Here is a 14169-nt window from a genome sequence, read left to right on the forward strand (position 1 = left end):
AAGCGTTCTCCTAGTATCTATTAAAGCTTTGCCCTTAGAATTTCTCAGTCTTGTATAAATCGTGTCTTCACAAGGATAAAATTGGGAAATTATACCATATATGAACCAATTAGCTAATCTTGACAGAAGACGTAAGATTTTCATAATTTGTCCTACTGCATATCTTTCCAATATGTTCGTTATTAGAGAAGCTGAAGTATTTAGCTTGGTGATTATGTTTCTGTCTGCAATTTATAAACTTCCTCTTATACCTGCCTGCACTCTCAGCAGGTGTTACAGAAAAAAAATGAGTGAAGTCAATGATTCACAGACACTGAGACAGCATAAGATATGAAAATCTTCCATGATATCCTGCTGCTGTTGAGTGGTGATTGAACATTTGATAAATACTGGAGAGCATTTCCAAGGCTTGGTCCATGGGAACTAAGCACAGTGAATGGAAACAGAGAGCTTTCTCATTCCTATGGTACTCCCTGTTGATACTCCAAAAAGCTTCTATGGCATATTAAGAAGGAGTATAAAATACCTGCTACGGAATGGAAAGTTAATGACTTTGCCTCGACCTTTTCTGTTACTGATAGCTGTTAATAATATCAAATACTTTAGAGTAAGAATTTCAGTCTCATGAGTGTGACTGTATTCTTTCTTGTTTTATATCAAATACTCTTCTTAACTAGAAGAGGTATTTACATATCCTAGAACATGAAGTTTTAGCAAAATTTAACATAATAAAAAGGGAAATGCTGATTTTTAACGGCAGCAAGCAAGGGTACAAATAACAGCAACAAAATGCGATAAAGATCACGCTTGAATCAATTTATGGCGATTTGGATGTGTAGGAAATTGCTGGTTGAGAATCGGAATGCAGCTACAAAATGTTATATTCTTTCATGACTTACATCATTATTGAAACTTGTTTGAAGCTATGAAGCATTAAATCTCAGAAAATGAAGTTACCATCGTAATTTAAAGTACATCAGTGAACTCAAAGACGTCATACACTGAAAATCTTTAATTTATTTTCCTTTGCAAACTTGATTATTACAAATGAGATTTTCAAATTAAGAAATTAGATCTCAATAAATTCCTTTCTGTTCACAGTTTAAAAGTATGAGAAAGCTGATCCCTACTTGAAACTGAAATTTCAAACAAGCCCAAAATACTGTAAAATGTTACACAAGTAAAACAGTTTATAAGTTCTTACTCCATAAAATTTTGGAATAAAACAAAAAACAAAATTCACACGCACAAAAGGTATGCTTCAACTTCCCACAGTATGATACAAGTAATAAACTGACGTAAAACCAGAATGTTGCCTTATAGCATCTCGCTGTACTAAAAATGCAATAAAACTGGTTCACTGTCCATGGAGAAGACATCTCTTATAACTGCCTTTTATCATCTGAATTAAATGCTTTTATTAAAAATGAAAGCACAGTTGCCAAACTGACATAGTTTTATCTGAAACATGAGACTGCCTTTTCACCTGTAAAATTTCCAAGGATATGTCTCCATAAAAGCCAAACAAAACCAAAGTGTGAACATAAATACTATATATCAGATAAAAAACGAGGAAATGAAGATCAGTATTTAGTCAAATCATGAATTTCTATCTACTAACCATAGTGTTCTTAATGCTGACTTCTATGGTTCATATTAGGAAAAAATAGTATTAAAAGGCTATAGAACACAGGAAAAGAAGTCTAGATGGAGAGACAGAAGATACTAACGTTTGCTGTATGTTGTATATGATCCTCTGTTCACAATAAGATAAGCAAATCTGCTACTTTGGCCTTCATGCCTTTGCAAATTCTGTATTTTTTTAGTGTTAGAGATCCTCGCCTCACCAAAAAGTCCCTAAGTAGGGATTCCCTTCAAAATAGAAAAGATCTCCACTTACTGAGTATTAAAGTAGCTACCAAAATAGTATATAGCAAGTCTGCAGAATGAGTAATTCCAGTGTTCATAGAATCATAGAATAGTTAGGATTGGAAAGGACCTCAAGATCATCTAGTTCCAACCCCCCTGGAACACTGCCAGGGATGGAGCATTCACTACCTCCCTGGGCAACCAATTCCAGTACCTCACCACCCTAACAGTAAAGAATTTCTTCCTTATATCCAGTCTAAACCTCTGCTGTTTAAGTTTCAACCCGTTACCCCTTGTTCTATCACTACAGTCCCTAATGAATAATCGCTCCCCAGCATCCCTGTAGGCCCCCTTCAGATACTGGAAAGCAAGGCTGAAACAATACAGCTCTGTGGCACAAAACAAGAACTGCAATTTGCAAGTTGCCAACTTTGCCGCCATGTTCTCTATATGTTAACCTAAACCTTCATATTTTTCATTCTTTCACTTAGTTTATTGGACACTAGAATATGGTGCTTCTTTGACCTCCCAAAGGAAATATAACTCCAATATGCCAGTGCCTTTACTGCTTCTTTTAAACAGTTTGTCATCTACACTCCTTTGCCTGCAATACTCATAGTTGCAAATCTGTGGAATGCACTCTTTCATAAATCTTCCAGTTGTTTTAGCATTCCTTCTTCCTTTATTGGTATTAACCTTTCTTTAACCTTGTCTATCTTCAGATTTAGTCCCTTTCTTGTGACATCCCAGACAAAATATCATTTTGTTTTCCATCATTCTCTCATTAAAATGGTGTTCATTTTTTTCCCTTAATTTCTTTGCTGCATTAACTGAATATTTACATTAGATCTTTAAACGGTCTATAATTTAATATGGTGAATCTGAGTCATAACTGATAATCATTTACATTCATATATAACACATACAGTTCAAAAGTGCTTTATACAACTTTGTACAGACCATTTAAAGCCTGGTTTAAAGACACCATTTCATATGCCTCTGTAAATGAAAGATGCATTATGCAAATGCATGATGCATATTAAAATATCAAAGACAAATTTTGCATTATGATGGAGATAAGATTGAGAATATGTATCTGTAAATTATAAATAAAAAAAATCAACTCAAACTGTGTTAAATTAACCCAAGTGTGAGCATCACAATGCCAAGTTATATAATTAAAATCACACATAAATCTAAACGTATTAAGAAACACAGTAAGAGCCCAAAATCCCATAAGAGTATTCTTGCAGTAATCATAAGTTTAAGGCATAGCATTTCTTGTTCTGTAGAAGATTTTATTAATCTTGGAAATGGTTTACTGCCATGTTTCTGTTGTACCCACAATGTCACACCCCTTGTTTTTTCTTAGAACTGTTCCTGGAAGCTTGCTCAAGAGCTTTAGCTCAAACTTAGAATATAACTCTGCATTTCCTTACATTTTTGTACTTCTTTCATTTCATATTAATTTCATAAAGTAACTCTGAGGGTGGCTACAATGTCATTAGAGGTTCTGCTATTAAATAAGAATACCAAGCTGAATCTCCTCCCTGCTGGGTGCTACCATGTGAAGCTCCTAGTGACCTGAAAATAAGTGCAAGCAGCCTTCTTGCCTTTTATATTCTCATCTGAAATTCACTGGTCTGGACAAAGCGTCAAGTAAAGAAATTGTGCATTATTAACCTTTGAAGTGTCCCTTCAGGCACTCCTTAGTTCTAAGTCAGTCTGTGTAGCTGTGAGGGCAGGACTGTATGAGGGAGCCTTTCACTTACTGAGCTGGCATAAAACCACAGAATCTGCAGTGAGCAATAAAGCTACTGTAAACAATTATGCATCCATGAATAACAGCTCAGAGTTGTGTATCTATGGACTACTGCTGCAATGAGATAACCCAGCTTGCTATACCAGTGGCCTGATACACTAAGGTAATTTCTTTGCTCCTAACCTTCAGTTCAAAGAAATGAAAACAGAGAATAATTAATGTTTCGAATCTTAAAGTATAAACATTCAGAAATACTGGCTATCCTTGATCCCCAAACATCAAGTCCTAAGAATTTCTCAGTAACTAGGCTCTCACTTTAGATGATTGGATTGTACAAGCTGACCAAACAGCCAATGACATTTGAAAAGTCTCAAGAAACAACTGGTAATTGACTATAAGAGAACAGAGATTGTGCCCTGAGCTTCACCTGTGCCTGAAAGTAAAATGTGTCCAGCCTGACCTCACATGAACATCCATTTCTATCCCATACAGAAATGTTTCTCTCTTGTTGAAGTCAGTGTCATGTGCTTGTACAAGCATATCATAGGCAGTAAAACAATATTCAAAATGCATCTCGTAGGCAATTCTGTGAAGAGTGCACTGGATGAACAATGAATCTTCTGGGTGGCTGACAGCATTTAATTTCATTCTTCCAAGTGGCAATTTTTCCCCATCTGGAAATGAGCAAAATGATATTAACATTGTAAAAAGCTCTAGGAATAAGGACTAAGGAGCATGGTGCAAAAAGTAAGCCGAATAATTATTGTAGAAATAAAAAGACATTCAGATGATAGAAGTCAAGAAGCCTAGTTCCTCAGTCTTCATAATTGGCTTTGTGATTTCTAGGAAGTCAGCAACCTTTGCCTTTTCCATGCTTTAACTAAATACTGCAAGGCTATAATTAAACCAAAAGATAAAAGAAAATTAAAGCATCAGTACCTATATTAACTGAGTAAAAAAATTGTCACTGGGAAAGTATCTAGAATGCAAAAAGGCTTTGAAGTGGTTTCCCAGTGAGTGAATTTACTGGAAACATACAGGATACAGCAGTGAAATGTTCTTTAACATGCTAATATGTAGGTGTACATTACAGCACAGGAAATGCTGCAAACAAGTAATTAGATTTGTTAGGGAGACATTATCTACCTTCAGTGGTTCCAGCTTCCTCAATATTCAAAACCTATGTAGGGTCTGCAGCACTACTTGCCATCTCCCAGAAGCCCTTCCCCATGCCACAGGGTGAGAGACAAGCTGTTGATGGGAACAGATGGCCAAAAGACTGAGGAGTCTGAGAGCTTGACCCCTGTCTGGAATTTTTCTCAGGCTGTAACAAGGGTGGAGGAAAAACTCCACCAGCAAGACCTTGTGTGTCTGTTGTCAGAGCTGTCCTTGTGCTGCTGCTGACATCTTGATGATTCACACTTTGTCAGGCACTCTGTTCAGTGATGGTGGTTCTGTAGCTCCGAGAGAATCAGAAATGGAACATGATTAAATGCTGTTCTGAGTTGTGCCAGTGTATTAGTGGGAATGGGAGTGACATGTGAAGACTGATCTGTAACTGGATAATAGTGTGATACCCATTTGTCATGGAATAAAGAAAGTCTAATTAAAAAAAACAGCAGGGGGAAAAAAGCAAGAGGTCTGTTTTAAGAAAATCTGCAACTACTAAAAAAGAGGTTTTAAAATGTCATTTTGCTAGCTTCAACAGCACTCTTTAAAAATGTAGAGAAATCTATTTGTGCATTTTCAGAGAACTTGTAACCATATTAGATCTAGAAAAGTTATAGTAAACCAGTTACAAATAATGGTATAATTTTAAAAAGATCACTGCTGTGTAATAATCTGTATCCGAATAACACTATTTTCTCTGACACCTGTGGATCTGAGGTTGTGAAATCTCTAGTAGCTTTATACTCATCATCAGTTTTCATTCATATTCACATGATAAAATTCCTTAACACATGCCAAAAGTAACATAGTATATTTAGCACTGTTCCAAATCTACACCATCAGTCTCCTCTCATCCAGAGTTTTTAAACAGGCAAGTTTAACAGTGGCTTGCTGAGTTCATTTCAGGCTCCAAAAACCTCGTGTTTCCATACAATACAGCCACATGCCTAACAAACCCTTCTGTACAGCCTTTGGATCTGTGCTTAAGGTTTGGCACAGTATTTTGGCAAGCAACAGTGCAACTGTACATGCTGCTAAACACAAGCTTACACAGTTTCATAGCATCAGGGCTAACTTCCTCAGCACCTCGCTAATGATTCTGGTTGAATGAGAAATGGTGGCCTAAACACTACCCTTTCTGAGCACACCAGTGGCACAGAGCAAGCTAGAAAACTGGCTTTCAACTGTGTGATTTCTCTGGTTTATCAGTCACTGGGTCTGTGTCCTCATCCTTCTGGTTACTAATGTCTCTGTGAACAAATCTCAAAGACATGGCAGAAATCAAGACTTCTTTTGTCTGGTTTGTCCTTTTCAGTAACCAAATGCTCTCCTCCTAATTCCCTTGCAGCATGCAGCCCTCACAGGTAAGGCTATACTGCTTTAGATGTTGTACCTATACAGTAAGTCTTAACAACAAATTACCTATATGAGCTTTTTTTTTTTTTTTTTTTTTTTTTTTTTTGGCGTGTTGGAGCTCTGGTGGCAGACATTTGCTGACTTTTGACAGGGTTAGCAGAGGATAATGTGAATGCTTCTCTAGCTTATATCCACCAGCAGTGGACAATGACAAAACCCCAAGGGTGTTGAATTTTTCAGAGACACACTGAGAATGTGCATCTTCTTAACCCTGTCTGTTATGAAATAGGCTATTTTCCCAACAACAACAATCATCTTTGCTTACTCTTTTTTTTTCTTTTTCCCCCAGAACCCTTGGCTTGTAAATATTTTTGATTTTTTTATGAATTAAAGTACTATGTGCATTTAACAATAATATTTTCTCTACTAACAGCTATTTACAGTCTGTGTTGTCATGCTGTTAAGCAGTAACAATCAAGGAACAGAGCATTTCCTAGGAATTAATGGCTGGCTAGGCAGAGTTTAAAGCCTGAGGTACAGCCAGGGGCTATTAACTCCAGCTGGTCATTAAAACTCCTTCGGAAATACCTTGCTCTAAGGTCAGTATTACAGTTAAAACAAATGTAGGCAGATGGATTTATTTCATGGGTTGCATTTTCAGTTGGTGTGCGTAGGGCTTTTCTGGAGAATTTACACCTTCTTAACATTAACCAGCCAATTACTCGAATCACCTCTCAGCATTGCAGTCATACAGTTCTACTTAGACTTATGAAAAATGGAAGGAAAGCACTCCGACAACTTTCAGATCAGTTTATCTGGCTATCATTTCAGATCTGCTTGCCTACTGAAGAAAGGAATAAGACCCCTGAAATGTGCATGCGTTCAATGAGAAGTAAGTACTCCATCTTCTCCTCCTCATTATATAGTATGTTTGCACAAAGACATGATAATTCAGAGTACTAGCTGGCCAACAGGCCAAAATGAAAATTTATCACAGTCAGGACTTTATAGGCTTTAGCAAGAGCCTATAAATAATAAATAATTCCAATTAAATGTCTTCTGGGGAGACAGTGTAGTAGCAAAAGAAGAATTCAAGAAAATACATTTGGAATCGATTTTTGGCACAGTAAAAGAGCATTCAGTGGAAGTATCCCTCCTAATAAGTGGTGATGGGTGTAGGTTGGAATAAAAGAGGAATTGATTTAAGCTCTACAAACCACTGAATAAATTTTGAAACTTAAATGTCTAATAGATGAGTTATCTTTCAGAACTGCCATCCACACTTGGTTTTATATTTTTGTAATATTCTGATTTCAAAAACAAAACCAAAACACTATAAAAGGATTGTCATCTATATATTGCTGTTGCTACTGGAGTTAAAAAAGAAATTCTGGAACTTTAATAGAAAACATATCTTTTTACTGTTTCATATGTAAGTACTGTGATAACATAATAAATAAGCCTTGGTACAGATAAAGCTGCAGACTCTCATGCTGCCACTTCTGTAACATCTTAGTCTTTTATCTCAGTACCGATTTTCATATTGAAAATCAGGAGACTTGACCGCAGCACCCGAGTCTTGGAAGGCGGACGCAGGGACTGTGAAAACCTAGACCTTGGGCCCACTGTACATGAGGATCTGGTTCGAGACCATCTTAAGAACCTGAATGTACACAAGTCCATGGGACCTGATGAAATCCATCCGCGGGTCCTGAAGGAGCTGGCGAATGAAGTTGCAAAGCCACTGGCCATCATATTTGAAAAATCATGGCAGACAGGTGAAGTTCCTGATGACTGGAAAAAGGGAAATATAACCCCCATTTTCAAGAAGGGGAGAATGGATGACCCAGGGAATTACAGACCAGTCAGTCTCACCTCTGTGCCTGACAAAATCTGGGAGCAGAGTCTTTTGGAAGGCATGCTAGGGCACATGAAAAAGAGCAAGGTGCTTGGTGACAGCCAGCATGGCTTCACTAGGGGAAAATCCTGCCTGACCAATTCCGTGGCCTTCTATGACGGGGCTACGGAAATGAGGGACAGGGGTGGAGCAGTTGATGTCATGTACCTGGACTTGTGCAAAGCATTTGACACTGTCCCACATGACATCCTTGTCTCTAAATTGGAGTGTCATCAATTTGATAGGTGGACCACTCAATGGATAAAGAACTGGCTGGATGGTCGCACTCAAAGAGTTGTGGTCAATGGCTGAATGTCCAGCTGGAGACCAGTAATGAGTGGTGACCCTTAGGGATCGGTGTTGGGACCGGTCTTGTTTACTATTTTTGTCGCTGACATGGACAATGGAATTGAGTGTGCCCTCAGCAAGTTTGCCGATGACACCAAGCTGTGTGGTTCTGTTGATACGCTAGAGGGAAGGAATGCCATCCAGAGGGACCTTGACACGCTTGTGAGGTGGGCTGATGCCAACCTCATGAAGTTTAACCATGCCAAGTGCAAGGTCCTAAAGCTGGGTCAGAGCAATCCCAGGCACAGCTACAGGTTGGGCAAAAAGGAAATTCATGGTAGTCCTGAAGAGAAGGACTTGGGGGTGTTAGTCAATGAGAAAATGAACATGAGCCAGCTGCAGTGTGCACTCACAGGCCAGAAAGCCAACCATGTCCTGGGCTGCATCAAGAGGAGCGTGACCAGCAGGTCGAAGGAGGTGATCCTGCCCCTCTACTCTGCTCTCGTGAGACCTCACTTGGAGTATTGTGTTCATTTCTGGTGTCCTCAACATAAAAAGGACGTGGTACTGTTAGAACAAGTCCAGAGGAGGGCCACGAGGATGATCAGGGGACTGGAGCACCTCCCATATGAAGACAGGCTGAGAAAGTTGGGGCTGTTCAACCTGGAGAAGAGAAGGCTGTGTGGAGACCTCATAGCAGCCTTCCAGTATCTGAAGGGGGCCTACTGGGATGCTGGGGAGGGACTATTCATTAGGGACTGTAGTGATAGGACAAGGGGTAATGGGTTGAAACTTAAACTGGGGAAGTTTAGATTGGATATAAGTAGGAAGAAATTCTTTACTGTGAGGGTGGTGAGGTACTGGAATGGGTTGCCCAGGGAGGCTGTGAATGCTCCATCCCTGGCAGTGTTCAAGACCAGGTTGGATGAAGTCTTGGGTGATATGGTTTAGTGTGAGGTGTCCCTGCCCATGGCAGGGGGGTTGGAACTAGATGATCTTGAGGTCCTTTCCAACCCTAACTATTCTAGAATTCTATGATTCTATGATTTACCTGGAGCTGCTGAGCTTGACTGGTGCATAAAAAAGCAGTTCCACTCTTGTCAAAGACAGATTTTCCTTTTACCAGACTTTAACTCCCTGGGTTATTAACTTTAGGGGGAGGTGGCAGGGCTTTGGGGTTAGACATCACCACTTTCAATCAGAGGAAAGTAAGTATCAACACATCTCTCTCAGCTGCTGTTAGAAGCTCTACCAGTAAATGGGAAAGTTTCTGAGGCCAGTTATCCTGCCAGGCAAACTATGTTTCAGCAGTGAAAGCAATTATTTTCTTAAGGTACTCAGAGCTGTAGAGCAGAAGATTATTCCAGCAATCCTGTCAACATTCTGTTGCACTACAAAACCTAATATCACTTCTGCTGAAATACTCCTATAGCTACCTGCGTGCTTTCCATATGCATATACACAGCCCAAGAACTGTTCCATCCTATTTTAAGATTATTTCCACTAGCCTATGAGTTTCTACTATTTTTCTTTCAAAAATGTTTCAATACCTCAACAATGTGCATATATGTTACATTGAGGTTTCTAAATATTGCAAACCCAACCTCCATTGAGTTTGTTAGGTTACAGAGCAAGTCCTAAGGCACAAATACTGCAAACAGTTACACATCTGCTTAATTTTACAGACTTAGGAGTTCCCTGAGAGCTAAGCACTTAGTAAATATTTGCAGGATTGAAGCTTAAGTATTTTTAATTGTAATGTAGTATTATGTATGTAGGAGCATGTTTATATCCCGTGACTGTACTATCTGTTCAAATATAAATTTTCCCTCTCAACCACCAACTTCTGATAGCAATAGTTGAGTGCAGTCTGTGAAGTCAGATTCCAAACCTGAATTCCATGCTGGTTTCTCCAACACAAAAAAAAAGGGTTCTTTCTCAGTTTAGGCTGAAAGAGTTGCAAATGCTGCCTATGGCTGGCCATGAATTATGGACTTCTATACAGTGTTTGAAAATCTGTGCTTTTAGTGTAAGAGACAGTGTGTATAAAATCAAATTTTGTCCTTCTAAATGTGCTTTCGAGATGAAACATCCACCCCTCCTACATTAACTGGATAAGTTGCAGCAGTTACAGTGAAAGGATGCCAAGACTAAACTATTTACTTAAAGGATTCCAATTCATCCAAGCACCAAATGGTTTAAGTCTCTCAACCAGACAATTAATAATAAAACCACCATTACAAAACACAGTTTAGCACCCTAGATATATACCCAAGTTTAGCAGTATCTGATTGTCCAACATGTTGCACATTGCTCTGAGCAAAAATTTCTCACCAAATGGGTAACTTCAGTCCTGAAATCTGTATCAGACATTCCAGGGGTATACTGGCAAAAGATTTAAATGCCTTTATGTTTTAAACTGCAGCTTATCTTACAGTGAAATACTTGAAAAAAAAAAAAAACACCACCTTTGACATTACTTTTGTTTTCACTGGGGTGTTTCAAGAATTCACACTCCTTTGTATTCATCAGGCTTTAGGCAGACTTCTTTACTTGTGAGGATGCCTAGCTGTCACTCAGCTGTGTAGAAAGTGCATTTTTCCTGAACTGAATAGGTTGCATCAAAATAAAAGGAAACCTTGCGGCACTACACCTTACAATTTATTATTTCTGCATTACCTGACACCAGTTTAGAAGACCAAACTCAAGTATCTCAGTATTTTATGTGGACAGAAGTGGGAAGTCGGGGCAAATGCAAGTAAAAATCCAACATAGGTGAACATATATGAGCACTATGGAGGTCCAAAACAGAATGTTGGGAAACAGAAACAACGATTTCTGTATTTTGATAAAAGAGATTCAGCCACTGCAGCAACTTTCAGAAGTCCACTGAATTCAGTTCACAATTCTGAACTCAAGCCAATCAAAACAGCAGATGTTCATGATTGTGTGGTTAGATTCCACGAAGGATTAAACTAATCTAGTTCTGAAGTTCCTAGGTTTTACTGCACTGCCAGAACCACTAACAACGATGTCCAGGATAACAATTCAGATTCATGCCTACTAGAAAGATAAGTTACTGAATGTTGTATGCACATACTATAGTCACAGCATTTCACAGGGAAAGCAGCACATCCTCTGTAGTAGGATGTAGTAGGATTTCAGATACTCTTTCATTTATTCATAGGGTCTTCCGCAAATATGTGTTTATTTGATCTCATGTACTTTGAGATATTAGAGAAAACCTTAGGGAGGTGCTTTCGCATAGACTCCTTGAATGTGTATGAATTGTTATATATAGTGGCATTGTACATTTCATGGAGGCAAAGTCTTCTTTCAGCAGCATGCAAACAGCATGCAGTTTCAAATTTCATATGCTCTGGAGCACTGTACATCATTGTCCCCTGGCTATGACAATAAACTGCTTAAATGAGCATGTACCTAGACTTACCATTTTTATGAGAATGTGTGGGAAGAAGGACCAGTATTGTAACTATGTTTCTGCTGACCCAGTGAATGCCCTTTTTTCAACCGCATGCTTTGATACACATAAGAATCTCGAAAGTAAATACCTGACCAGACTACATGGTCTAAAGACTTTGCACTACCATAAACCCTGCTATCAGCATTCCACATTGACTTCAGATCATATAATCTCAACTAGTTACAGAAAAATCCTGCCTCAGTGCCTTCTTCTGAGTTAATAAATATGGAACTTTCCTGCCAGGGAAAAGCACAAGAGAATTAAAACCCTGATATAGATATGGAAGAGAGCTTAAATCAGGTTTAGTTGTATGGATCTAGTTGTCATTCATCTTTGCTAGTAAGTCTAAAAGATGACACTATGGTCCATGTATTGATCTTCAACTTAGAGGACCACTCAAAATCTGTTTGTATTAAACAAGCAATATGATGTTTACAAAAATGTAATGATAACGAGTCAATCTCTGAGAGCAGTAAAATAACTAATGACAATAGTGTAATTATGGAATATCTCTGGTAGATGAAAGGGTTTAATTTTGTCAGTTATTGTAAGATATAAAAGAATGGGAAAGGACTCATGGCACACAATAAATATATAGCCACATGTAATTTTAAAGCAGACATTAAAGAACTTTTACGTATCAGTATTTTACTCATAATTTACTACTGTAATTTTACTGTAAATTACTACTATCCATTATGATTTCCTTTATATTGTCAAGTGACAATACAGCTACCTCTGGTCTTCCGACAATGCAGCACTGGGTGAAAGCCTGAAATAGAGAGCAGCAGTTGAACAGATGAACAAGTATTAAATTTAAGCCATGATTTACAACAGTGAATGTTTCCAGAGCCCAATTCCTTTGGAACAAAGTGTAGCAAGAAAAAAAAAAAGAAGAAGAAAGCTTTGATAATTCTTTCTTACCTCTGAAGGGTGGAACAAAAGGCCCAGCATCCAACTCCACAACCATAGCTGAGTTCTCAGTGTTCTTGAAAGCTTGGTGACCTGTTTTGTTGCCTAAATAAAATGCTGTGATCCCGAACAAGACCTCAGGATAAACCAAAACCAGAAAGGACTTGTGGGAAAGCGGAATTCCCTATCCCCTTGTCACAGGTCCACAGTGTCACTTCTTTCTGTCACAGCTCTTTCCTGCTTCTATTTAAGGAATATTTTGTTCTCAAAGATTTAGAGAAACAAATACTCTAGATGCTAACTTAGTGAGAAGTGTTCATTGACTGTAGATGTGCATCTATTTACAAGCGTTTAGAGTTTACATACAAGAATTTACAAGCAGGATTTCTGTAGTTAAATATCTTTAATTTTCTGGGTATTCTTAGTAAGGTTATACTCTTACTGACACAAAATCCCATTTGCCTTTTAAATACTTCTTTATAAAAAAAAAAAAACAAAATTAATGAATTTGATCTTGTAAAAAAGAGTTTGTATCCAAAGTAGGTAAAAAAAGAAACCACACCACAAGCATTCTTCTCTGGTGGAGAATTTTGAAACAAAAGGGTCTAGAACAACACTGGCCCCTCTTATATTTTGGGAGGTTTTGTGTCATTGAGAATTGTAAAGGAAATGACAGCAAACTGGGCAAAGCGATGACTGAAGCACTTTTATAAGAAGATAAACCACAAGACTCTCAGATCTAGGAACTCCAGGTGCATTACTTACCATAGTGATGGTGGTGCCTCCAAACAATGGCACCACTTAATCTTGTGTAGTATTTATTATTATCACTGTAAGTTAGGACACTTAAAGATAATATTTGGACTGAGCAGATTATAATTACTCCATGCATTTAATGAGTATTTTACAAGGCCTGATTTCTTGTGATAAAAATAACAGTTTTGATGATGTTGTATTACTTTTTAGTTGCAATTGAAATGTCTTCTGTTTTGTGTAGTATTTCGTTGGTCTGTCATGAATGTCTATGAGTATTTTAAAATACTCTGAATGTGTTAAAATGCAGGAGTTAGATTTATTCCTCAGGTGTGTAAATTTCATTAACTTTTCTGGACATTTTCGTTGAAAAAGTCACTATTTCCCAAACTGATCCCAACTTCTTGCTCTCTCCAAGCCACCAGCCCATGCTCCCATTTCAGAAGTGTCCTGTTTCTTCTAAACCATCCTCTCCCTGCTCAAGCCCCTTTTACCCTTCCCCAGCTAAATCCTCAGCCTTCCAAGGCCTCCCAAATCTTCCTTGTCACTGCTTGAACACAAAGATAGGCTTTCTTCCCTAGCTCCTGTGGCTGTTCAAGGGAATACTGCTGCTGCTGTCCACAATTCAGACCTGGACAATGCCTTTTCTGGCACTTTTCTTCCCATCTGCCACCCTCT

This window comes from Melopsittacus undulatus, chromosome Z (assembly GCF_012275295.1).
Source record: "Melopsittacus undulatus isolate bMelUnd1 chromosome Z, bMelUnd1.mat.Z, whole genome shotgun sequence".
Taxonomy (NCBI): Eukaryota; Metazoa; Chordata; class Aves; order Psittaciformes; family Psittaculidae; genus Melopsittacus; species Melopsittacus undulatus.